Source organism: Boleophthalmus pectinirostris, unplaced genomic scaffold (assembly GCF_026225935.1).
Source record: "Boleophthalmus pectinirostris isolate CB_2022bp ecotype Guang Dong unplaced genomic scaffold, ASM2622593v1 HiC_scaffold_9, whole genome shotgun sequence".
Taxonomy (NCBI): domain Eukaryota; kingdom Metazoa; phylum Chordata; class Actinopteri; order Gobiiformes; family Gobiidae; genus Boleophthalmus; species Boleophthalmus pectinirostris.
This window is the reverse complement of record NW_026571541.1, coordinates 604,722-630,294: the sequence shown is the minus strand read 5'-3', so window position 1 is coordinate 630,294 and position 25,573 is coordinate 604,722. Positions and strand designations below refer to the sequence as shown.

At 39.2% G+C, this 25,573-nt stretch overlaps 1 protein-coding gene across 1 annotated transcript in view; it reads right to left on the bottom strand.

Annotated features, from left to right (window-relative positions):
- robo2 (roundabout, axon guidance receptor, homolog 2 (Drosophila)) overlaps positions 1-25,573 on the bottom strand; it is a 423,708-nt gene that overhangs the window by 352,809 nt on the left and 45,326 nt on the right. The gene's annotated exons all lie outside the window — the stretch shown is intronic.

The window sequence follows — 25,573 nt, the reverse complement described above, 5'->3', positions numbered from 1 at the left end:
TTTGATAAACAGGAAACAGCTGTTGTGAACATGCACTGACTTTGTTTTGTGAAGCGTGTGTGAAATGTGACAAGATCAAGTCAGTGTTTGGTAAGAAATGATTCTTTTCTGTTTCTGTCTTCTTTGTGTTGTCTTGTTTTCACTCTTGTCCAATCACATCGCTGTACTCATTAGCCCCACATTAAAGCTAAAGTGCACTATGCTCGATGTGAGCCACACCCTCTGGGAACTCGTACCCTCCAAACGGGCCAGATCACTTTAGATGGTGGAGACACTTTCAGAGTGAACTGATCAAAACCTTCAAAGTGGACTAGTGGAACCATGACTATAATCTCTATTCACACTGACATCACAAACCAGGAAGACGTGCCGAGGAGAAAATTCAGATTGTCGACTGGACAAAAGTTAGTTTGGTTGAAGATGTTTCGCAGCTCAAGAAGAAGAACTGAAGCAGCAGCTTGGATGAGCTGAGAAACGTCTTCAACCAAACTAACTTTTGTCCATTTGGCAAACTGAATTTTCTCCTGGCCGTGGATTCTACCTGGACAACTGAGGGATTCTTCACACAAACCGGGAAGACGTTGGAAAACACAGGGACAACTTCTGGTGGGCTCTGTTCACGGTAGTAAGTCTGACCATTTTTTTTCACAAAACTTCCAAATCTAAAACATTTCAGGCATATTTACATGAACAAACAGTCATACTTCCAGTTCTACACCGGAAGACATCATCACATATTTCCAGACGTCTTCCTTGTTTGTGACGTACACCTGAACAGAGATTATTCTAATGGTTTTCACTCTTGAACTGCTCCTGTATCTCATTTCTTATTTTCTATCTGTGTCTTTACAGCCTTTCCAATCAAACAGCAGCTGCAGACTTTAGCACATTTCCGAGCTGGGAGCCGAGGATCGGATCTGTAAATCTTCTGAACAGCCGAGCCTGCTCCTCCCTCCTCCCCCGGACCACCGCACCATCAGACCACCAGAGCACCGGCGCACCAGGCCAGGCTTTATGTCCCACTTAGCAGTCTGTCCGCATCCAACCGACCCCGCCGCTCCCTCCGCCATCGCCCAGCCTCGCCAGCCCGTCCGTCCCAGACAGCGGGCCCCTCTCCTGGCTCGCGTCCCTGCCCGTCCGTCTGTGAGCCCCGGGAGCCAGAGCGTCGGCCGAGCCCTCCTCAGGACGAGCCAGAGCGGGTTTGAGTGAGATGTGAGGGGGGTGGGGGGGGTGATGGGGTCCGGCGTCTGCTACCAGCTCCCTACAAGTACTCCTGGACGATATGCCGAGAATGTATACGACAGACAGATCACGAATTTGATTTTATCACAACTGATTTACCCCCGGTGTCTTTACATTTTCTTCAAGAGTCCAGATTATGCTATTTTCTGATTCTTTCTAATGTTTCCTCATCAAAAACATAACTGGAGTTGTGTTTTGCTTCACTCTGTTCCACCTTCTGATGTCATGTGGTAAAACAGGAAATGCTCCACTGTGTTTTTAAACTCTGAGAGATCCAATGGTCATGGAAATCCTGGAAAAGTCATGGGATTTTCTAAATTCAATGAAAGTTTTGGAAAAGTCATCAGATTTGAGTATCTCTTTCACGCAGCTCCAGTGTTCTGTTAAGTTCTCATGAGTCTGTTCTGATTATGTGTGAACGTCTGCGTCTTTTGTTTAAAAGAGACGACAATAAATGCACAGACAGGATTTTAAATGTTCAAAAACTAGAATCCCAAACCATAAGGTGAGTGGAAAGAGTTCACATTTCATATTTAGCCCTAAAAGTCTGATCTTGTTGTAATTGTAATCTAATTGTACACATGTAGGTGCTGTAAAGTCATGGCAAATTCACTTTAGCTCATGAAAAAGTCATGAAAACTGTTGAAAATGTGTCAGTGAAGAAGAGTGAGAACCCTGAACTCCCTACACCAGTGTTTCCCAAAGACTGGATCACAACACTTAGGTGGGTCATAAGAGATTTTTTGGGGGCTACCCTGTAATGATCTGCATGTAGATCTGTGATACACACTTCTGACACATGAGAGAGAGAGTGACTGTTCCAGTATTGTTGGTTCAATTGAATGTTGAAAAGACAAAAAAATGTTCTACATTTTATGTCCAAACTGTCGACTTATGGATCCTTTTATTGCTGCTTCAGTGATTGTTTAAAACTTGAGTAATACTAATTGTTCAGAGACATGATCACTCAGTCAACAATAAAATATCCTTCATTAATGCTGAATAATGATCAAATCCATCTTTATTTTGTGATTTATGAATAATGTCTATTGACTTGGGTTGAAAAGGTTTGTGACTTTGTGAAAAAAAAGTGAAAAAAGTTTAGGAACACTGTCCTACACCTTCATTAGAATCATTTGGATCATTCCAGCCCTGGAATTCTTCAGTAAAGATCATCAGTTCTGGGGCTGAAATGAAGAGATGACACTAGTGAAGGTGTAGGGAGTCTAAAAACACAGTGGAGCACTTCACGTATTACCACGAGACATCTCAAGGTGGAACAGGTTTTTTTGTTTGTTTTTTTTTTCACTTTGAGTATGAAACAAAACTCTTTAAAGATCTACCAAAATATAACAATAATTACAATGAAATCAAGAAATAGTTTTTAAAAAGCTACATTCTTTATTATTATAAATATATAGTGGGATCAGGAAATAGTGGAAAATATGTGTAATTTATATTGACTTTTTTCATGTACATGGAGCTGCCTGTTTTCTCACTCCAATTACAAACACTACATCTTGCAAACGAATAAAGGAATAAATAAAATAGTGTGGGGAAAAAAAGGAACAAAAAAATCCAATGAATCTGGGCGTAAATGAACAAAAGTGCTCTGATGTCTTTGAATCCTCTTCACTTGGAGTGTTTATAACTCACGCGGGCACGGCACAGGTGGTCACCATGCTGCTGTCCGCCGGATGCCTCCCCGAACGCTCGCCAATCACGTCTTTTCCCACCCCCCCCCCCCAAATCCCGCGAGACTTCGTTAATCGTCCCGAGTTAATAGGTGGAGTTTCACGCTAATTACCGGTGTACGCGCTCGTGTTTGGTATTAGACGCCATTACGCCCCGGCTGCCGCGCGCTCGCCAAATGAATGAAGACATCACATTATGGACGGGCGCGCAGGGGCAAACGCAGAGTGGCAGGGGCAGCGGCGGGAGGGGCGGGCGGGGAGAGGCGGGCGGGGTGGCAGGTGCGGCGCACATCTGCCGGGGACCAGGCGAGGCGTCGGGCGGGCGGACGTTTGATGAGAGACGCCACGGCAATTAGCCCCGGAGTCCACCAGGGGTTTAACACGAGAGCCAACGTCACAAGAGACGGACGACTGGATGAAGGAGAAATGAAACCAAAATGAATAACAAAATAATAATAGATACATAAATAAATTAACAAAAGAATAAACAATATTCCATAAATGCCCTCTTCTTTTATTTACTTTTTTTTTTCAGGATGAATGAAGACTGGATGAAGGAGAATTTAATAAAATAATAATAATAATAATAATATAATAATAATACAAAAAAAATTCATAAAAGAATAAATAATATTACATAATTATTATTATTATTATTATTTTTTTTTTTTTTTCAGGATGAATGAAGACTTGAAAACTAAAAGTGCACTATGTAACATCTTGGTTGGGGGTCTGTCACTTGCTTGTTTCTATGGCGATGTCATTGCTCTACCTGGAATGTTCCACAGTGTGACATTAAACATTTCTAATCTACATTTATTCAGTTACAGGTGGTTTTATAGCTCAAAAATACCTAGAAAAACATGAGACATTGTAACTTGGTCCGGTTTGGTTTCCGTGAAGACAGAAAGGTTTAATGCCATACTGTGGAACATTCCGGACAGAGAAAAGCAATTTGAAGGACCCTCCCCCAGAAAGTTACACAATGCACCTTTTAATAAATAAATAAAAATGAATAAAAGTAAAAATGCATAAATAGATAATAAATAATAAATAAATAATATTCCTTTAGTTGTCTCTTTTAATTTCTCTTTTAATTTTTCTTTTTCTTTTTTTGCATGTCACATCCACACTCGATGCTGCGGTTGAAGTTTTTGCATGACGTGTCTTGCACAGACGTGGGGACTTGCAAGTCATGACTTGGACTCGAGTCAGACTTGAGTCACTATTTTTAGGACTTGAGACTTGACTTGATAAAAATGGACTAAGACTTCAGACTTGGACTCGACTTGGACTTGAAGGTCAATGACTTAGGACTTGGACTCGGACTTGAAGCGTGTGACTTCAGAAGACTTGATGTTTCTTGTAAAAATATACATGCTGTTATAAAATACTTGTCTCTTTACAGTTGATAAATGCAGAGTTTAATTTTACAGGAACAAACTGGAACATGTCCCTCCCACTTCTTCATTTCTTACTTTGGATGTAACTGCAGTACTGTGATGTAGTATCCTCAAATGTACTCCAATAATATAAAGTACTATACAGTAAAACAGGAGGAACTACAAAAAAAAACATGATGTTTCCATTTCAGTGCAGACTACATGACAAAATAACTGTTATTAAGCACTTTTAAATCTGAATTCTTTCTAGTCTGAGCGTAATGATTCACATTTAGAGTTTGTCAAGACCAAACAAGAAAAAAATAAATTTCTACAACTAATATAAATACTCCTATACCAATATACCGTGACTTTTTAAGTGCAATTTAGTTTAAAATTCATATAAACTGCAAAAAAAAAATCAAAGCTCAAATAGAAGCTCAAAGGAGACGACTTGGACTTGACTTGGACTTATGGACCAGTGACTCTAGACTCGACTTGGACTTTGGACTTGAGGTCAAGGCCTTGAGACTTGCAAAACAACTTGGCCCCACCTCTGGTCTTGCATAAAGGCACAACAACAGCGTGTGTGATTCGGAGCTGGTTTCTCTTTCTACCTTTTTGTTTGAGCGAGCTTGCATCTCCACAAACCTGGCTCTTATTTGGAATCATGCAGATGAGAAAGTCCCATACTGTGGCTTTAACTCACAGCCCCAATCGCGCAGTAAACCAGTACTTTTTTTCTAATATTAATCAACTATGAAAGAAAAAAATAAAAATGCATGACTCATTATTTTTAATTGAGCTCATTTGCATACTCTAGTAGTACTTTATGTTGCAGCGTTGCATTATACATTAATTACCGCATTCTGACTTCCTCTCTGATCCCTGCCGAGCACATGCAGTATTCACCTCCCCGCGCAGTACTTTTGGCAGTACAAGTGTAGTAGCGCTAAATACGTCGGTAACATTTCCTAATGACAGAGTTTGTGAGGGCGGGGCACATCCAGTCTATCGTCTGCTGCAGTAATCATTCATGAAGCAGATGTTCGACCGCTCCCTGGTGCTCGCCGCTCTCCCGCTCTCATCCTCACACTTGTTCACATTCATCTTTAAAGAGGAAAATACGACAGATCGACTGCGTGGAGTTTTCGGTACGTGATGTTTACTTCAAAAACAGCAGAGAAAGAGCGAAGTTTCATCTGAGCGCTGAGTAATCCGTATAATGAAGGTGTCCAATGTGAAAAAATGTAAATGTGAGGTGCTCCTTTGTGTTTTTTAAAGCCACACCATGTCATTTTTTAGCAATGAAAACAAAAAACTCAAATAAAAACAAAACTAAAAAATAAAAACTAGAAAAAAACAGTATGGCATTAATCTATTCAATTTTTTTTTCACTATGTAACATCTTGGTTGGGGGTCATAATCCGTGTGTCATTCGTTCATTCGTTTTTCAATATAAAACTAAAAATAAGAAAACAAAAAAGCAGCTGTTTTCTTCAGTATTTGTCTTCAAAACCAAAATGAAAAAAACGGATAATGATTAGTTTTTTTCAGTTTTCGATTTTGTGTTTAAATGAAAAATGAAAAAAATGGATAGCGGCCATTTCCCGTTGACGTGACTTCTGTGACTGCGATGCCGAACTGAACCAGGACTGAACCAGGACTAAACCAGGACTAAACCAGGACTAAACCAGGACTAAACTAGGACTGAACCAGAACTAAACCAGGACTAAACCAGGACTAAACTAGGACTGAACCAGAACTAAACCAGGACTAAACCAGGTCCGGGACCAGGACCGGGACTGAGACCAGAATTGAGACCAGGATTGAGACCGGGACCAGACCGGGACCAAGACTGGAACTGAAACCGGGACCAGACCAAGACTGAGACCAGGACTGAGACTGGGACCAGACTAGGACTGAAAATGGTTTAATCCTGGTTCAGTCCGGCATCACAGTTTAAGTCACGTAAAAGGGAAACCGTCGTTATATATTTTTTTTTTCCATTTTTCATTTAAACATAAAATCGAAAACTGAAAAAACGGGTCATTATCTGTTTTTTTTTTTTTTTTTTTTTATTTTGAAGACAAATAATGAAGAAAATAGTTGTTTTTTGATTTTTTATTTTTGGTTTTATATTGAAAAACGAATGAACGAATGATACATGGATTGTCCATCACCTGCTCATTTTTATGGATACATCATTGCTCTACCAAGAATGTTCCACAGTGTGACATTAAACAGCTCTACTTTACATTTATCCAATTACAGGTTGATTTATAGCTCAAAAATACCTTGAAAAACAACATTCTGACTGTGAGCGGAGTTGCCTCTCAACAGATTTGACCTAGAACTTGGTCTGGCTTTGGTTACCGTGAAGATAGAAAGGTTTTCATGATCATTCTACACTAAACAATATCACCTTCATGCGGCTGAAAAGTTCCATAGTGTCCCTTTATGTCACATTCATTCATGTTTGGTGTGTTCCTCCTCTCTCTCGTGAGCCGTGTGACGTCGGGGAGCGGGGCGAGAGTCGGAGGCCGTCCTCTCGCGCTCCTCTGATGATCCGCTCTGCTGCAGACTTCACTTCTGTGTTTTAATTGATCAGCAGAGCTCCCTCATCCATCTCAGCCTCTCACATCTCATCCAGCGTGCGCGATGCATCATAATCACAGGCCCAGACTCCGGCGGGCTGCGGCGTGCATGTCAACACCAGCTACGTCCACGCGATCAATGAAACGTGTACAGGAGGTGTGGGGTTTGCATGCCTTTAGCCACATGGGAGTTTTGTAATTCTAAGAATATAGAGCAGCAGTCCAAAGTTCAGACACACTTTTACATGTATGTTTCTTAATTATGACCATGATTATGTACACTGTGAAATGTAACAAACAAAAAACGAACTGAAAAGAACTCCAAACTTGATTCAGATTTTAGATTTGGTACTAGGGCATTTGTTGGACTCTCAGAAGTGACACCGAGGATGAAGAATTGAATGGATTTAGTGATTTGGAGTGAGATGGAGAGTTTGGTAAACTTGTTCTGTTCTGTTGTTTATGTTATAGTTTATCTGAAGAACTGTTCATATGTGACGTTAACAGTCTGTTGTTCTCTCTTCTATTGTTTTTACTACAACTTGACTTTTAACGGGAAATGACGGTTCCTGGTCTCTGATTTTATAAAATACATTTCCTACAAAAAGTGTGACTTATACTCTGGTGATGTTTTTTTCTTCTTCATTACACATTATTTGGCTGGTGCGACTTATACTCAGGAGCAACTTATAGTTCAAAAAATACTCTTAATGTCTTTTAGCACTACCTTGTACTTCTGGGCCCGGTCAAGCAGAAGTAAACAGCAAGACCAAAAATATAAATATAAAAATGTATTGAACAGATACATATGTACTCTGAAACTATGAAACTGTTGACCTTTTTTCTGTACCATTTTTGGTTCTAAAGTTCCATATGTTTTAAACAGACCATGTATGAAACATGGAACAAAAATTATTTCCCAAATTTCAAAGACCTGCAAATCATGTCAATAAATGTTTGTATTTCATCATATCTTGTGTTATTCCATCTTTGAACTGTTGATGAAGGTACAGGATTTTTCAAAAAAATTTCAAATGATAAAAATTTGCTTGGAAGGACTGACATATTTTATAGAAATAGTTTCCTTTCATTTTGAAGTAATATTAAAGTATTCAGAAGAAAAAAGCGACAAATGATGTAAAATCCTGCACCTTCTACTTGTTTGTACAATTTTCCCTCCGTTACTTTTCCCTCCGTTACCATGACCTTTCTTAATAAAAAATCTCATGAGTCAAAAAGTAAGAGGTTTTTCAACCTAATCTTGTACCATATGGTAGAAAACTATATGAAGCAAATATTCAAACCAGTTTGTTAAGGATATGGAAGTGAGAACCAAGAGTTATCACTGTTTGGATTTATTGCCCAAAAAGTGCTGCATATTTCATTCCCTCCGTTACCGACATGAGTTTTTTAATGTTTTGTCAACAACTTGAAAGAATCTCACAGGTTTAACTTGACCCTGTTGGAGTGTAACTCTTTCCTACATTCTGATACTTTACTTATTTCAATAGTTCCTCTAGTTTCTGAATAAGAGACATTTGAATGTCAAAAATCTGCCCCTGTTTCCCTCCGTTACCACTTGACCGGACCCCTCTGCATGACTAGTATTATTCTGAAGTAAAGTTACTCTTGCTTGAGCACAATTTTTTGGCTGCTCTACAGACCTCAGTGTGAGTCCAAGGTGGAGAGGACTTGTTCTGTGGGGTTAGGGGTTCAGATTCAATAATTATATGATCATAGTAACAGCTCATTTTTCAGTTTGACTTTTCCCCAATAAAATAAGCTCGTTTTCCGTGTTAATTCTACCTAAAATCACAAAAAAAGCCATTATTTCAGCGTGCTTTCATTATCGCGTCTCGTACCTCTCGCACCGGCTCTGGTCACGCTTCAATTAAGATTCATTCAGAGACGAGAGCGGGACACGAGGCCGGAGGCTCCAGGCGCGCTCAGGTGTGGCGTCGGGGCTCCGGGCGGGGGGCTTTTGTTCACCGGAGCGGGGCCGGGGGGGGACGTGCATTGTCTTTGATGAACTCATTAGTGGACATTATCGAGACCAAACAGGAGGTTTTACCACGGGGCTCTGGCGGGGACAAGGTCTGAAGTCTGCGCTGGGGAGGTTGAATGGTTTTGAAATGTTCTGAAGCAGCGACACTTGTTCTTGCATGGATTTTTTATCAGAATCATAATGGAGTTCATGTTCAGTGGTGCAGGATCGAGAGTTTCAAAAGTTTGTTTCAAATTTTGTGTCAAATAAAGAAAGACTGAATAAAAACCTACACAAAAACTACCACAATGTGACAGCAATAAAGATGCATTGTGTAACTTTTCGGTTGGGGGTTTCTTTTACATTTATTCAGTTACAGGTGGTTTTAGAGATCAAAAATACCTAGAAAAACACCATTCTGACTGTGAGCGGGGTCGCCTCTCCACAGATCTGACCTGTAACTTGGTCTGGTTTGGGCTCCATAAAGATAGAAAGGTTTAATGCCATACTGTGGAACATTCCAGACAAAGGAATAACAGGCAGATCTTCCTCGTCACAAACAGACCTGGAGTTGTGTGTTTTTTTGTTTTTTTTGTTTCATTCACACACGTTTAACACATAAACACTGCACATTTAGACTGAGTTCTTCTCTGTTCCACCTTGTGATGTCATGTGGTAATACAAGAAGTGCTCCACTGTGTTTTAAAACTCCATAAACCTTCACTAGTATCGAAAATTAGAATCACAAACTAAAGCTAAAAGGAGCTGTTCATTTGAAAACTACAGCTTCATGACATCACAAGGTGGAACAGAGCATTTTGATCTTTGGAGATGTAGTGTAGTGCACGAGGCTCCAACCTTTTTCCTCCAGTGAGCTACTTTTATGAAACGATAATACCAGATAATACCAGTAATTTTATATATATATAAGATGGGCAGGCATTTTAAATAATTGTCACTCTCAGTTTTTATTACGTAAAAAAAAAAAAAAAAAAATGTGAACGTGTGGACAGAAGCCCACAAAATGCAGGAATATATATGTGGTATGATATCGGTACGATATTATTACGATATGCATCTTACGGTGTGGTATTTATTGTGATATTTTGAAGAGGCTGATATAATTGTAGATAGGACACTTTTTTGCTTTAAAAAAAAAAAACGTGACAAGACTTTGGTGTGAATTATTTGAGGCATAATCCTAAGAAATAATAAAAAAAAACCATATTTCTTCATGTTGTTTGCACTGAAATGAATCATGGGATATGTAGTTCTTGACGTTTATAAGCTGTTGCTGCTATAAAACCTGCATGTAAGCAAAGGAACTTGTAATTCAATATTATTGTGAGACTTCTAATGATTCTAATGATATTCTCATGATATTTCAGATTTTCAGTTATTGTTACATCCCTAAAATGTGGTTATGAATATAATTAATTAAATATCTGGGTACTTGTAGTCAGAGCCTTAGATTGGAACAGTTTGATGCTTATAAAACATAAACCATTATCAGTTTATTGGTGCATAAAGTTAGACATCCAAATCATACATTTACAATAATAATGAATCTAATTTTACTTATTCAGAACAACACATGTGATACAGAAATCCTTGGCGAGCTACTTGGAAGTGGGTATTGTAATTCAGTTCATAAACAGTGTTTGGAGTAAAGAGTTATAAAAGTAACAAATGACTGTAATGCATTGCTTTTTGCTGTAACGCAGTAATGTGGCATTACAGGAAAAATAATAATATTTTACTACAATTGTGAGTAACACGTGTTACAATGCTTTTTTAACCTGGATTGAAGTGGTGGGTTTTTCTTCATACAAATTCGCTAAAATCACTGTGATATCAACAGAGATGAAACACCAGAGACACGCCCACGTAGACCGTCAGGTGACCGCGGGCGAAAGGACCGACACAGAACTCCACACTCCACAGGGCGAATCGCAGCTGACGCCCGATCACACTTTGAGGACACCCTGTCTGCAATGCACTTCAAGTTCTAGTCCAAGATTAGTCCTGGTTTAGTCCTGGTTTAGTCCTTGGTTAAACCTGGGTCAGTTCTGGTTTAGACCTGGTTTAGTCCTCGGTTCAGTCCTGGTTTAGACCTAGTTTAGTCCTGGTTCAGTTCTGGTTTAGTCCTGGTTCAGTCCTGGTTTAGTCCTGTTTCAGACCTGGTTTAGTCCTGGTTCAGTCCTGGTTCAGTCCTGGTTCAGTCCTGGTTCAGTCCTGGTTTAGTCCTGGTTCAGTCCTGGTTTTAGTCCTGGTTCAGTCCTGGTTTAGTCCTGGTTTAGTCCTGGTTCAGTCCCATTTTAGTCCTGGTTCAGACCTGGTTTTGTCCTGGTTTAGTCCTGGTTTAGTCCTGGTTCAGACCTGGTTCAGACCTGGTTCAGTCCTGGTTTAGTCCTGGTTTAGTCCTGGTTTAGTCCTGGTTCAGTCCAAATACGGCGCAAAAGTTCAGCAGTTATTTTGGTGAGAGAAACTTAAAGTGCTGCAGTAATAATGTAATGTTTTACATTTCAAACACAGTAATATTGTAATGTAACAAATGACTTTGAAATGACAGTAATAAGTCATAAATAACACATTACAGTTTTAAACTTGCCCAACAGTGACCATAAATCCATCTCAACTTCGAATAAAACATTTCCTGGTTGAAAACTGGAAAATGGAGCTAAACTCGACGAAGACTGAACCAGGACTGGAACCAAACCAGGACAAACTGGCAAACCGACGAATGCGAAACACCAAAGCTCAGTGTTTCAAAAGCGTTTAAAAAGACCGAAATAGAACATGAAATAATCCTCCCGTCTAGCTCCATCCAGGCCCCCCCTTCCTCCCTGCAGCGTCTCCCTGTCATTAGGCCTCCTCTCTGGGTCTAAACATACCTCCTGTCTCCCGTAAGCCTGGAGCTCTCCCTCACACGTTTAATCAGGCACCTCCACTGTAAACACACAAAACACCACTTAGAGCTGCTGCCCTGCCTCACAGCCACTAATCGCCCGTCTGCCCCTGTCTGAAGCACCTGTCTGTGTCTCCGAGTCCCTGTCTCTGCGTCTATCTCTGCCCCTGTCTCCGGCCTCCTGCACGTGTCATTATGTGAAACAGGAGCATTTCTTGATTATGGTTTGGTCTCCGCGTGTTAAGAGAGAAGAAATCGCTGGCTCACGTGAAAGTGTGAGGCGACTTACAATCTCAGGATCACAGAAAACTTTGTACTTATATTAAAGGGCTGATATTACTCAAAATAAACTCTTTGTGAGCTTTAAGTCATGATAGAATGTTGTTACCTACTTAAAAACAGACTTGTGTTTGAGTAAGCTTTTTTTATTAGTCTCTCTACATCTCCAAAGCTCCAAATGCTCATAGATGTCAAGTTAAATGTTCCTGTTGCCAAGATGTTTCACTCGATCTGAACCAAAAACTGAAGAAGCAGCTTAGATGAGCTGCAAAAACTTCCAGTTCCAAGTCCAGTTGACAAATTGGATTTCTCCTTTGCCACAGCTCCTGTTACCTTTTCTTCATTACAGATGTGGTAATTACAGGGCTGACATTAACCAAACGATTCTAATGCAGGAGTTTGGATTTTAAAAACACAGTGGAGCATTTCCTGTATAAAACAAAACAAAAACAAACCAAAAAAATCCTTACTTTTTTTCATTCTCATTGTGGATTATTTTACTATATAATTTCTTACTATATTTAGTTTGTACAACCATAAGTGGAAAAATATTTTTTGATGATGATGATGATGATGATTATTATTATTATTATTATTATTATTATTATTATTATTATTATTAGGCTGTATGACCATTGTTTTGCTATATGTAAATATTTGTAAAGTTCCGTGATCAGGAGCGTGCCTATGTCCTCACAGCCTGATGTTCCCTCATTTTTAATTCCCTCATTTTATTCATTTATTTTTATCCAGAATTAGGCTTTATGTTCCCCACATTTCCAGATGTAATGAAGAGGTCACGGTGCAAAGGACCTGAAGTTGAAATGACTTTAAATGTGGTATAAAAATAAAAATGACTTGACTTAGAGTTTCATTTTGAGAAAAATCTTAGAAATAAGACAAACCTTAGAAATGAGGGAACATAGGGCTGACCCCTGTGATCAATGTACGTAAGAAACCACAGCATTTTTGAAACTCTGTCATGAACATGTGTTTCCATATACATTTGTTTTTTCTTCTTCCCACTCCTTTTCGAGAAATGTGCCTTTCTGTTGTTAACAATGTCTATGCAGTTTGTGCATGATTATTGTTTCTCTCTTGGCTTGGAGACTCAAAATAAAAACAAATCTATCAATCCTGTATGACATCATACAAGGTGGAATAGAGTGTTTTTTTTGTTTGTTTGATTGTTTGTTTGAGAGAAGAACTGAGCGTAAATATGCAGATTTTGTGTGTTAAACATGTGTGAATGAAACAAACACAACTCCAGGACTGTTTGTGGTTTAGGAAACAACATTATGACAAAATTAAAAAGGCATTAAAGGTCCTATGAAAAAAAAAAAAAAAAAAAAAGGGAACCAAATACACTATTATTAGACAAGGACGATGCAGAAACTAATGTATTTAACTGTCTCATAAAGTCGTTAGGGTTCAACGTAAAAGTGAATGCAGCAAACAGTTCAAACTAAAACACGTCCTAAACTCAACTCAGCATTGCAGGACAGGTCTGAACCACAAACCTCGTGGTGAGCGGGCGCACGGGTCTACCACCTAATCCCCTTGATTTATGTCGATAGAAAAACCTACCTCTGTCCCTCCTTACGCAAATACCTCGCTTCCAATCTCCACTCCGCCCGTCATTAACACGCGATCTATTCCCATTCCGACGCTTCAGAGTGCGGCTAAAACCAGTTTGCAGACAGCTAGAACGCGCTTAAGCAGTAATAGTCGCGGATTAGCCCGACGTAGCCCGCTTTAAAGTCAATACGGCGGTGTAGATAACCAAAGAGGGGCCCGTAATCTCCGAGCACGCTGAGATTTCACTTATGTATAATTAATAAGGCAACCGGAGCTGTGTACGGTCTGAGAATGTGCACAGGCCCCCGTGGAAACCCAAGCTCACGACGTCTCTGATCCTATCTCCACGCGGTGGTGGGGAGAGGCGCTGCGCTGTTGTCTACCGCGGACTATTAAAGCGAGGCCGAAGAGGAGCGACGATAAGGACGCGGCCGATCCCAATCGTTACGCAATTTGGATTTGTAGCAATTTGCAAATCACAAAGGAGACAATGACTTCGATTATGCGGTATTCATGAGTTTCAGTTGTGTTGTGCGAGGACTAGGAAAGCGATGTTCTGAATTGTTTATCGTCACGGCAACTGAGAGAGTCGGTGTTACGTGATTTTCTGATCTGTGTTCTAATGTTTCCTCATCTCAAACAGACCTGGAGTTGTGTTTTGTTTCATTCACACACGTTTAACGCACAAACCCTGAACATTTAAGCCGAGTTCTTCCTTCTCTCAAATGGAAAACACTCAGTTCCACATTGTGATGTCATGTGGTAATACAGGAAATGTTTTTTAAACTCCATACACCTTCACGAGAATCAGTTTGATCATTTCAAACGTGGAATTTCTGATCTCAATTTATTTTTATTATTTACGCATTTATTTTGAGCAAGTAAAGATTGACATTCATATACAATGGAACATATAACATAAGTGAAATCATAATAGAAATGAAAATAACCAAAAAAAAAAACCAAAAAACTATTATTGTTATTATTACTATTTTGCCCAAAAAGGAGTGGGAAGAAGAAAATGTATTTAATCCCACCCCTACTCTTCATAATCTAACACAATGATCTTATTTTGCGTTTTTCAGACATTTTGAATTAAACTAACTATTTACAAGTGCAGACAAGAGTCACTGTTATAGTTTGGTAGTATAACATAAGTGCACCAACAAAGGTAAAGTTAAGGATACAGGTAATGGTAAGAAACAACAAACATAAGTCATGTAACAGACAGAACAAACCAGCAATGGTAAGAAAACAACAAATATAAACCAGCGCTACAGAGGCAGAATTGTTCTAATATTATGACCCACTCTCCATATACTGTGACCAAACCATATGTTTATATAACAACTTGAATTTATGGATATTTTGGCGTTGCTTGAGACGTGGATCCAGTCTGTTCCAGAGTTTTACACCACATACAGACACACAGAAACTTTTACAGGCAGTTCGTACATTAGGCAATTTGAAATTTCCATACCCTCTAAAATGGTAAGTTCTCTCTCTCATTTTTTGAATAAGCTTTGAATATTACGTGGTAGTAAATTATTGCAAGCTCTGAATGAAATGACCAGCGTATAATATTGTACAAGTTCAGGAATCTTGAGGAGCTTGGATTGAATAAAAAGATTATGGTTGTGTTCTAAAAAAACAGCTTCATGGATGATTCGCAAAGCTCGTTTCTGTAATATAAACCATTTTCAATCAATTTATCAAAAGGTAAAAGGAGCTGTTAAATTGAAAACTATGATTCATGACATCACAAAGTAGAACAGAACATTTTGAGTTTTGGAGACGTAGACAGACTCATAATAAAGTTTTACTCAAAAGTGTAAATGAAACAAAACAAAATTGTCTGTTTTTGATAAGATTACAACATTAAAACATGACTTCAAGCTTGCAGGAGTATATTTTTGATTGATTGATTCAGTTTTATTTCATGTTTGTGCCAAGAGAGAAACAATAATCATACACGTACTACTTCTACACACTGTAAACAACAAAATAAAACACATTTCTAAAAAAGGAGCGGGAAAAAGAAAAACTTGTATTAACCCTCCTCTGTTCATGACATAGTTTAAAAAACGATGTAGTTTCTTATATTCATTCATTCATTCATACATTCATGAAACTTTACATACCCAAATTTCAATACAATATGTGAAGTATGAAAGTATGAGTGAGCAGTACAGTTGTTGTTTGTTTCTTACAATTGTTTGTTGTTTCTTACCATTGTCTGTATCCTTAACTTGACCTTTGTTGGTGCACTTATACTACCAAACTCTAACAGTGACTCTTTGTCTGCACTTGTAAATAGTTCATATAGTTTAATTCAAAATGTCTGAAAAACACGAAAAAAAAAAAAAAAAAAAAAGAAGCTCATTGTGTTAGATTATGAAGAGTAGGGGTGGGATTAAATACATTTTCTTCTTCCCACTCCTTTTTGGGCAAAATAGTAATAATAATAATAGTTAATTTTTTTTGTTCTTATTTTCATTTCTATTATGATTTCACTTATGTTATATGTTCCATTGTATATAAATGTAAATCTTTACTTGCCCAAAATAAATGCATAAAAATAATAATAATAATAAATAAAAAAATTAGGCAGGACACTTCACCCTCATTGTCTAGTATGAAAGTGGTGTGTGTGTGAGTGTGTGTGTGTGTGTGTGTGTTGGTGGTGGTCGGAGGGGCCGATGGGGTAGATTGGCAGCCCCACTTCCGTCAGTCTGCCCCAGGGCAGCTGTGGCTACAGTAGTAGTTTACCACCACCGGGTCTGGAGTGAATGAATAATGCTCTGTAAAGTGTCTTTGAGTGTCCAAAACAGCGCTGTATAAAACTGATGCATCATCATTATTATTATTATTATTAGTAGTAGTAGTAGTAGTAGTAGTAGTAGTAGTAGTAGTAGTAGTAGTAGTAGCAGTAGTAGTAGTAGTAGTAGTAGTAGTAGTAGTAGTAGTAGTAGTAGTAGTAGTAGTAGTAGTAGTAGTAGTAGTAGTAGTAGTAGTAGTAGTAGTAGTAGTAGTAGTAGTAGTAGCGTAGTAGTAGTAGTAGTAGTAGTAGCTAGTAGTAGTAGTAGTAGTAGTAGTAGTAGTAGTAGTAGTAGTAGTAGTAGTAGTAGTAGTACTAGTAGTAGTAGTAGTAGCAGTAGTAGTAGTAGTAGTAGTAGTAGTAGTAGTAGTCGTAGTATTATGTGTTAAGAACCTTTTGATTCAGAATGTATTTCACTTTGTTGATTACTGCAGTACTTTTCGAGACCTTAGATTGTGTGTATCTGATGTGTGGCTTCCAGCATCTGTGTCATTTAGGACCTTTAACGTACATTTTTTCCCCATGCAGTTACATCCTATTGTCTGATAATCAGTAAGTGTGTGTTAGCATGCTATTTGTTCTTGGCAAAACTCCATATTGTACTCTGAAAGTTCTGAAAATCACTTATAAAATCATCATGGTGAATACTTAGGACGCTGTGAATGTGTAAAGTAAGTGAGAAAGAACTTCGGACGACTCCAAATGTTTCAAATGATCTAGTTCTGTTTTTTTCATGTTTTTAAGACAGTAAAAATCTGGTACAACGCTTAGAATACTTGGATAATAGATCAACATCAGCCTGTCTTGCCCAAGGACACAAAGGACGGTGTAGTGGTTTGAGCTGGGATTGAACTGCTGATTATTACTGATGACTATGATTTAATTTTGTGGTTTACAGACATCCTTGCCTTCATTTGCAGCGGTTGTCCAAGCCTGTCATATAGACTCTTTCTTCCAGTGCAGTGAGAGACCAACATCCCCCAAGTGAAAAAAAAAAAAAAAGAAGAAAAAAAAAATAGCAAGATGGCTACCGAACCAGAAAAGACCATTCCACTCGACGAACGAGGGCTGCTCAGGTTTAATGAAGTCCTCTGGGCCAAGTGCGCGCTGATCACAGACTTGTTACGGCAATCCGGTCTGAAGCGTTCCACACAATGAGATTTAAGAGAAAGACAGAGCCACAGAAGGAAAGAATGAAAGAAAGATAGAGAGGGGCCGATCTGGCGTTTCGCGGCAGTCCTCGGGGAGTCCTCCTCTTACCAAACCGGGCCGCGATGCTGGCTTTGGTCTTGGGCTCTGTTTTCAATCCGATTACCGTGACAACATGGATGCACAGCGGGCGCGGGGCATCAGAAGACTGGTTGGCAGCGTGCGGCGAGGGGTAAGCTGCCTGATTTGCGTCACTGGGGCAGATACGGCCTTATCACTTTAAAGTCGTATCTATACGGCGCGCTGGCTTCCACAGGGATAACAGTCTGCAGCCCACTCCCCCACTGACCCCAGATTAGACACTCAGTCAATATGGTCATTGTTCTGTGTTGGATCTTCAAATTGTGTTTTCAAAGCACCGTTCGGTTTAAAGGTTCAATATTACGTAAAATTGACTCTGTTATAATGTTGTTTATGTCCTCAAAAACAGACCTGGAGTTGTGTTTTGTTTCATTCACACATGTTGGAGTACAGTGTTCCCTCGTTTATCGCAAGGGTTAAGATCTAAAAATAACCCGCGTTAAGTGAAATCTGCGAAGTAGTCAGCTTTATATTTTACAATTATTATTATTATTATTATTACAGTTATCTGTTTTAAGGCTGTAAAACCCCTCAGCACACACTTTATACACTTTTCTCACACAGGACAGGTGTGTCCTTCTTAAAACTTACTGCTGTTGTCGTCCTTATGTTATTTTCCTCCTTTATGTAACGAACTGAAGGTTCATTTATTCCGTAATGGAGCCTACAGCACAGAGTCCTGCACGGGTCCGTTTTTGGAGACCCCAGTACAACACCACACCTGCGCGTTAATTTGAGATTATACATATAATCTTTTGCACTGCATATGCCACGGACTGAACCAAAACTAAACCAGGACTAACCTCAGAGTAACCTAGGACCCATTCCAGGACTGAAGAGGAGCAATAAACCAGGACTGAACCAGGACTAAACCAGGACTAAACCAAAAGTGAACCAGGACTCACTGTGGGAAGGGCTCGGAGGTGACCGCAGGAGAAAGGACCCGCGCAGATCTTCGCACCTCATGGAGGTAAAAGCGGCAAATGACATTCTCTCTCTTAAGTCCAAGATGTAGTAGTAGTAGCCTGGTAGGTAGTAGTATGTAGTAGTAGTAGTGTGTGTAGTAATAGTAGTAGTAGTAGTAGTAGTAGTAGTAGTAGTAGTAGTAGTAGTAGTAGTAGTGTATATATACACTAATATACATAGAAATAAATCGTCAGAAGTTTTGTTTTGCCATGAAGCATTTCGATGTGTTGCCTGATCTTTGCCACGACATGACACCAGTGCAAATTCACATTGGGGAGTGGCCAAATGTTGAGCTCCGCCCACTTTGATCCACTCCCCGATCTGCGGGCTCCAGCCAGAGACACTTACTGGAGGCAGCACCCACTTAGATTTCAGTGCTTTTGGGTGCTGCAGATTTATGTAGTTTGCACATCAATGGCTCAAAAATGCAGTGTATAGTTCCATTTTAAATTCAATAGCCTCAAAGTTCACCAGTCTTTCTCCAGAACAATAAAAGTGCACTATGTTTTAAACTAAAGAAGATGAATAAACAACAAATCGTCCCAACTTTTGCCATTTTGCTATTTTCGAACCACGGACGATTTCCTGGCGAGCGTGACATATATCAGCGCTCCTCTCCGCTCCCATCTTCTCCTCGCTCCCAAACAACTCCGGAGGGGCGCCAAAACAACCAAGACAAATGACTCTGGCCTTTTAAGAGCACACGACGCCAGGCAGCAGCACGGAACTCTGGGATTTGGGCTCCCGATCCTCCCCTCCACCCTCCATCCCCCCCTCCTCCCTCCTCCCCCACGTGGCATTAACAAGTGCAGCGGCGCGATAGGCAACCCGCCGAGCGCAGAAAGGCCAGAGAAGGTTTAATAGGCGCAGAGACGGCGGAGCAGTGCGGAGGAGTGGAGCCGGGAGGATGGAGGGATGGAAGGATGGAAGGAGTAAACACTAACTAGAGTGTTCACTTGTGACTAATGGTGGAGAAGTAGGTTGCCGGCCACTTTAAATGTCGTGTTGCTACGTCTCATTTGGAGCTCTTAAAGTGAACGATCGCCTTCAGGAGGATGTGGACTTGCACTGGCTCCGGTGAGGAGAAGGAGACGGTAAACATGCAAACATGCAATATAAGAGCAAGGCTAGGAGCTGAATAAAGAACAAATATGGTATGTTGTGTAATATTTGATACCCAATTAAGGACTAGTAATAGATTCTTTGCCTGCTGCACATTTATTATTAAAAAACAAAAATAAAAAATACTAAAAACACATGACCTGTTTTTTCTTTTTTCCATCGTGGAGTATGCACACAAAATCCAACCATTATTCCACACATTCTGAATGTTTCCACAGGAAAAAAAAAAAAAAAAAAAAAAAAGGGCAGATTTAAGTCTAATCTCTTATCAGTTTTGGCTGAATGCAATTTGCCACTGAGACTATGGATGCACTGATCCAACACTAGTACTGGGTGTTATTGCTGATATCGAAAAATGTTAGTGGGTCAGATATCGGCTGCTGAGATATCGGATTAGAAATTATCCTATTTTGGAAAATAAACTGGTGTAATAAGAGGATTTACTGGAAAAACGTCTCATAATATTACACATCTATTTTCACAAAACTGTTTAGTTTAGTTTAATGCATTTATTTTGGGCAAATAAAGATCCACATCCACGTACAATGGAACATATGACACAAGTGAAATCACAACAGAAATGAAAATAACAACAACTACTAATAACTGTTATTATTTTTACAAAACTGTTATATAGTTAGAAAACACTTTACACAGAAAATAACATTCACAAAGGAAATAAATTATATTTCCAATGTCTGCCCCTGTATCCGTTGATATCGAGTGTTGGCTGATACTTAAAACCAAAGTATCGACATTGGTATCGGAACAGAAAAACCTGCATCTGTGGATCTGTAATTGACACCACAGAACTATCTACTAATGTTGTTTATGAGATAACAACATTATTTTACAGTGCAGTTTTGGCGTGGGGATGTGTACAACATATATTTTTGAATCAATTTATTTGTTCATTGGGAGAAACAAAAATCTAATTTGAAGGAACAGCTGGGGCACACTGGATGACCATTTTAGTTTTTATCACAATATATAAATCTGCACATTGTATCATTAGTTCAGAATAAGAGACTGCACACTCTGCGACTATTGTGAACTTGTATAATATTCTCAAACAAAAAAAGACCCACGTGTGTTTTGCGATGAGCTGATTGGCTGTAAGTTCCCGCTCTTCTCTGTTTCTCTTGGCCTCCTACAAAATCAGTACTGAAGCTGAATAAAAGCTGGAAATGTAAAATTCCTGTATGTGAACATTAGCGCTGTGCCAAAGCGTTTGTGCGAGCTAACATGATTTAAACACCTACTTCCTCTTCTCACCGTTTGCAAATCAGGTAACCCCAGCTTCATAAAGACATCAATTCCACTGTGTCAGCTATAGGCTACATAATTCTGTATCTTGGCACAACAAGATTAGTTGATGTAGCTCCCACAAGACATTAAGAAATAATGGCGTTAGGGGGTTAAGCTAATTAGTCATTAAGGGGTTAGCATAATTAGCAAACTTAATTAGCCTTTCATTTTGGGGCAGCAGCAGTATTTGTATTGTAGGGGGTTGGAGGGTTCAACCATCAACCGTATGGTATCTGGTTTAGTCCACACCGGTGCTGTCACCGTGTCCCTGGGCAACACACTTCACTCACATTGTCTGTTAGATAATGTATGCAGTGTTTAATGTATGTGACGGATTACAACAGAAATGGTCAAACATTTCAAAAACACCACATGAAATAATGACTACGGTGACCTCAACTGAACACAATAACATGAAAGAATAAAAACAATTCATTAGTGTCATTCGATTCAATTTCAAAAGCCTCTGCTCAATTTTATTTCTCTCCAGTGACTAGGTCAGGAATCAGAATACACTAAACAGTTCACAAAACCCTCGGAAGTGCGAGTTCGGGCACCAGCCAATCTGCCGTACATTCTGTGTTGTCGACGATTCCCGAGATCGAGGATTTAAAGCTGGAACAAAGAGAATGTTTGGTGAATTTCATCGAGCGGAAAGATTTTATTGTCCTTCTTCCTATGGGTACGTCGAGCGAACGAATTCTAACACTGCAAGGTCAGACAGTTTTCTATGAAGTGAAACCATCTGATGAATCAGGGTAGATTTGTCCCATGTTTTTGTGCAAAATATGTCTTGCTCCTGTACAGATGAGTCATTTTATTGTCGAATAATCAGGCGGTGCGTGTTATCATGCTAGTTGTCAGCTTTACCGCCATAGCTCTGGTCTCTGAGAGTTGTGAAAAGTGCTTATAAATGCATCAGTGAATAATTAGGATGTTCTGAATGCATAAGGTAAGTGAGGAAGAACTTTGGACCACTACAAAAATGTTTTTATAAAAAATCATGAGCAATCTTTAAATGTACATTAAGGATGTAACAATATCCAAATTTCACAGTACAATATTATCACCATATGTGTCTCACGGTAAGATAATTATTGCGATATTTTGGAGGGATTAACAGAATTGTACATGCATTGTTTGTTTTTGTTTTTTTCCTTTTTAAATACCTTGACCAATCTTCAGTGTGAATCCTTACTGCCATATTCCAAAGAAATAAGACTGAAAAGTGCTTAATAACACAGGTTATCCTCAGGTTCAACTACTCCAAATTTAAGGCTTTTTAAAGACCTTTTAAAGACCACTTGAAAATTAAGACCAAAATTGCACTCATTATGCGGACGAAAAACGCCAGATCCAATTCTAATAATGACCATTACTCACTGCTTTAAATAACAAAAATACTTTTATTATAAAATCTCATTCAGAACTCATTTATAGTAGTATGCAGTGCTTGTAAAATGGCCCAAAAAAAACCAAAAAAACATTTATAACTTTTTAACAAGACAAACTAAGACTAACATTCATGTTACGTGATTTTTTTTTTTTTTTTTTTTTTTTTATTATTATTATTTTTTATTTCTCCATTTAACATTGCACTGCAGCCTGGTTGATTAAACAAAAAATAGGCTAATGAAATTTAAGACCTTTGTGAAAAAAATAAGACTTGGACAACATAATTAAAGACTTTTTAAGGACTTAATTTAGGAACATGAAATTTAAGACCTTTTTAAAGACTTTTAAGACCTCACGGCTACACTGTAACAGTCATTTTATTATTTAGTAACATATGTGAAGGATCATGGACAATGCAGTTCCCTCTTTTTTAATACGTTTAAGTGAAAAACCTCGATATGTTGTGATGGACCATGATATTATTGTGAGTTCTGACATTACGATATCATCATAATTCGGTTATTATTACATCCCTAACGTAGATACAAATAACAAACATTAACATTTTTTATCATTTTATTTATTTAAATGTCAAAAGAAACTGGATAGTCTAAAAACATTTTCTCAAGTTGAAATCATCGATCTGCTGTTAAAGAGACATTTTCCGCGCAAACAAATGGACGTCGCCACGATCACCACAACACCGACTATCTTCATTGAAAAGTCAAAAGTAACTGTCCCGTACAACGAACCGAATCAACATTTTACAACCAACAAAATGGCAAATCCAATCCGCCAAGAGGGCAACTGTAGGTCACTTTTATTACTAATCACTATTCATTGACGAGGACATAACGCGCCAAGTATGCCCTCTTTCACCCTGCCTTTTTAATGCTCATTTTTGATTACCTGAAATTCATTATCTCTTCCTTCGGTTGCGTGATTTTTTTTTTTTTTTTTTTTTTTTTTCAGTTGCCCATCCATCTCTCGGCGTTAAAGCGTTTTTTATTGTGCGGTGCATTTGAATGGAGTGCCTTTAATGAGCGGAGCAAACAGCCATGAAAAGGCCTGTGAAGGAGGCCCCTGTACGCGCGGTGAACAGGTGTGGTTTATAGGGCCATATTTCTCCTTCTGTGCTTTAAGCCTGCACGCTCGGACGGTTCAATGACTGTATATCTTTTGGTTTAGACCTGGTTTAGACATCATTTAGACCTGAATTAGACCTGGTTTAGTTCGATTTTAGTCATGGTCTAGACATGATTTAGTTCGGGTTTAATCCGATATTTTGATCAGATTGGTCTTTTTCGTTTTTTATGCAGACCTGAATTAGATCTGGTTTAGTTCTACTTTAAGTATGGTCTAGACATGGTTTATTTTGGGTTTAAACCTGTATTTTAATCATCGATCTAATCCTTCTTCGTTTTTAAAAAGAAAGTCCTGGTTTTGTTCTGATTGTAGTTTGGATTTAAATGTAATTGTCTGCCCGTTTTTTGTCTTGTGACTACTTATAATTATTATACTTGACTTACCTAGAGATTTCGAAGGCCAAAGTAGCTATAGAAATGGTTTAGTCCTGGTTTAGTCCTGGATTAGTCCTTGTTTACTTGTGCCTATGTCTACTTTTATGGCAGACTGTGTTGGATCTGGACCGTTTTTAGTCCTGTAGTACTGGTTTGGTCCTTCAATCTTTCCTGTTGTCTTGTTGCACGGTTAGGCGCAGTAGGGTGCTGCCGTCCGCCTGTTGCCGTGCGCTACAGCAGTGGGGGGGCGGAGCTAACGAGGCGTCCCCGCAGCTGATGCCATTGTCCGCCCGGGCGCTACTGTCCTGATGGCACAAAGGAGGGCCCACGCGGAGAGCCTAGTCTGGGCTTTGTGCCTGCCCACTGGCTCCGATTGGCACAGCGGGTTTCAGAAGGCGACAGGGACGGCGTCAGGGACAGGGATAGCGACAGGTGAAAGAAGATGTCCGCCTTCCCACAGAGATGAACCAGAGACCAAACAAGCTTGTACAAAGGATGGGTGTAGCCATGTGAATCTGAGGGACAGACACAGAGACAGGAACAGGGCCCTTAAGGTTTAGTTTGATCATGATCTAGTCCTGGTTTAGTTGTGGGTTTAGTCTCAGCTCCATAGTACCAAATGATTATTGTATGGATGTGTATCTTTGGGTTTAGTCCGGGTTTAAGTAGGCTTTAATTCTCCGGTCTGGTACTCTAGTCCGAGGTATGTGGACTTGTGAACACTGTCTTGGCTTAGATCCAGTGTTATCCTGGTTTAGTACTTATTTTAGACTAGGTTTAGTCTTGGTTCAGATTAAATTCCAGTTTCAGTTATGCTCAGACTGATTCAAAACAAGTCCAAGGTTCGGACTGGCTATGAATTATGAAAATATTTTTTTAAACAAATGTGTGTATGTGAGTGTTGATATTGCCTGAAGGTTCTTAGTTCATCAAGGTTCGTAGTTCCTGAATGTTTGTAGTTCCTGAATGTTTGTAGTTCTTGAATGTTGGTAGTTCCTGAATGTTTGTAGTCCTTGAATGTTTCCAGTTCTTGAATGTTGGTAGTTCCTGAATGTTGGTAGTTCTTGAATGTTGTTAGTTCCTGAATGTCGGTAGTTCCTGAATGTTGGTAGTTCCTGAATGTTGGTCGTTCCTGAATGTTTGTAGTTCTTGAATATTTGTAGTTCTTGAATGTTGGTAGTTTCTGAATGTTGACAGCTCCTGAATGTTGGTAGATCCTGAATATTGGTATTTTCTGCATGTTGGTAGTTCCTGTAAATTGGTAGTTCCTGAATGTTGGTAATTCGTGACTGTTGGCAGTTCCTGAATGCTGGTAGTTTCTGAATGTTGGCAGTTGCCTTGCAATGAACCAATATCTAAAATGCAAATAAACCCTTTGATTCTCAGGAGAATGTGAGCTATATGAGTTTGAACGTTTCTAATCAGATCCCTAACTGTGACAGATATAATTCATAATCCACTTGTCTTCAGATTAATTTCCAATTGCAACC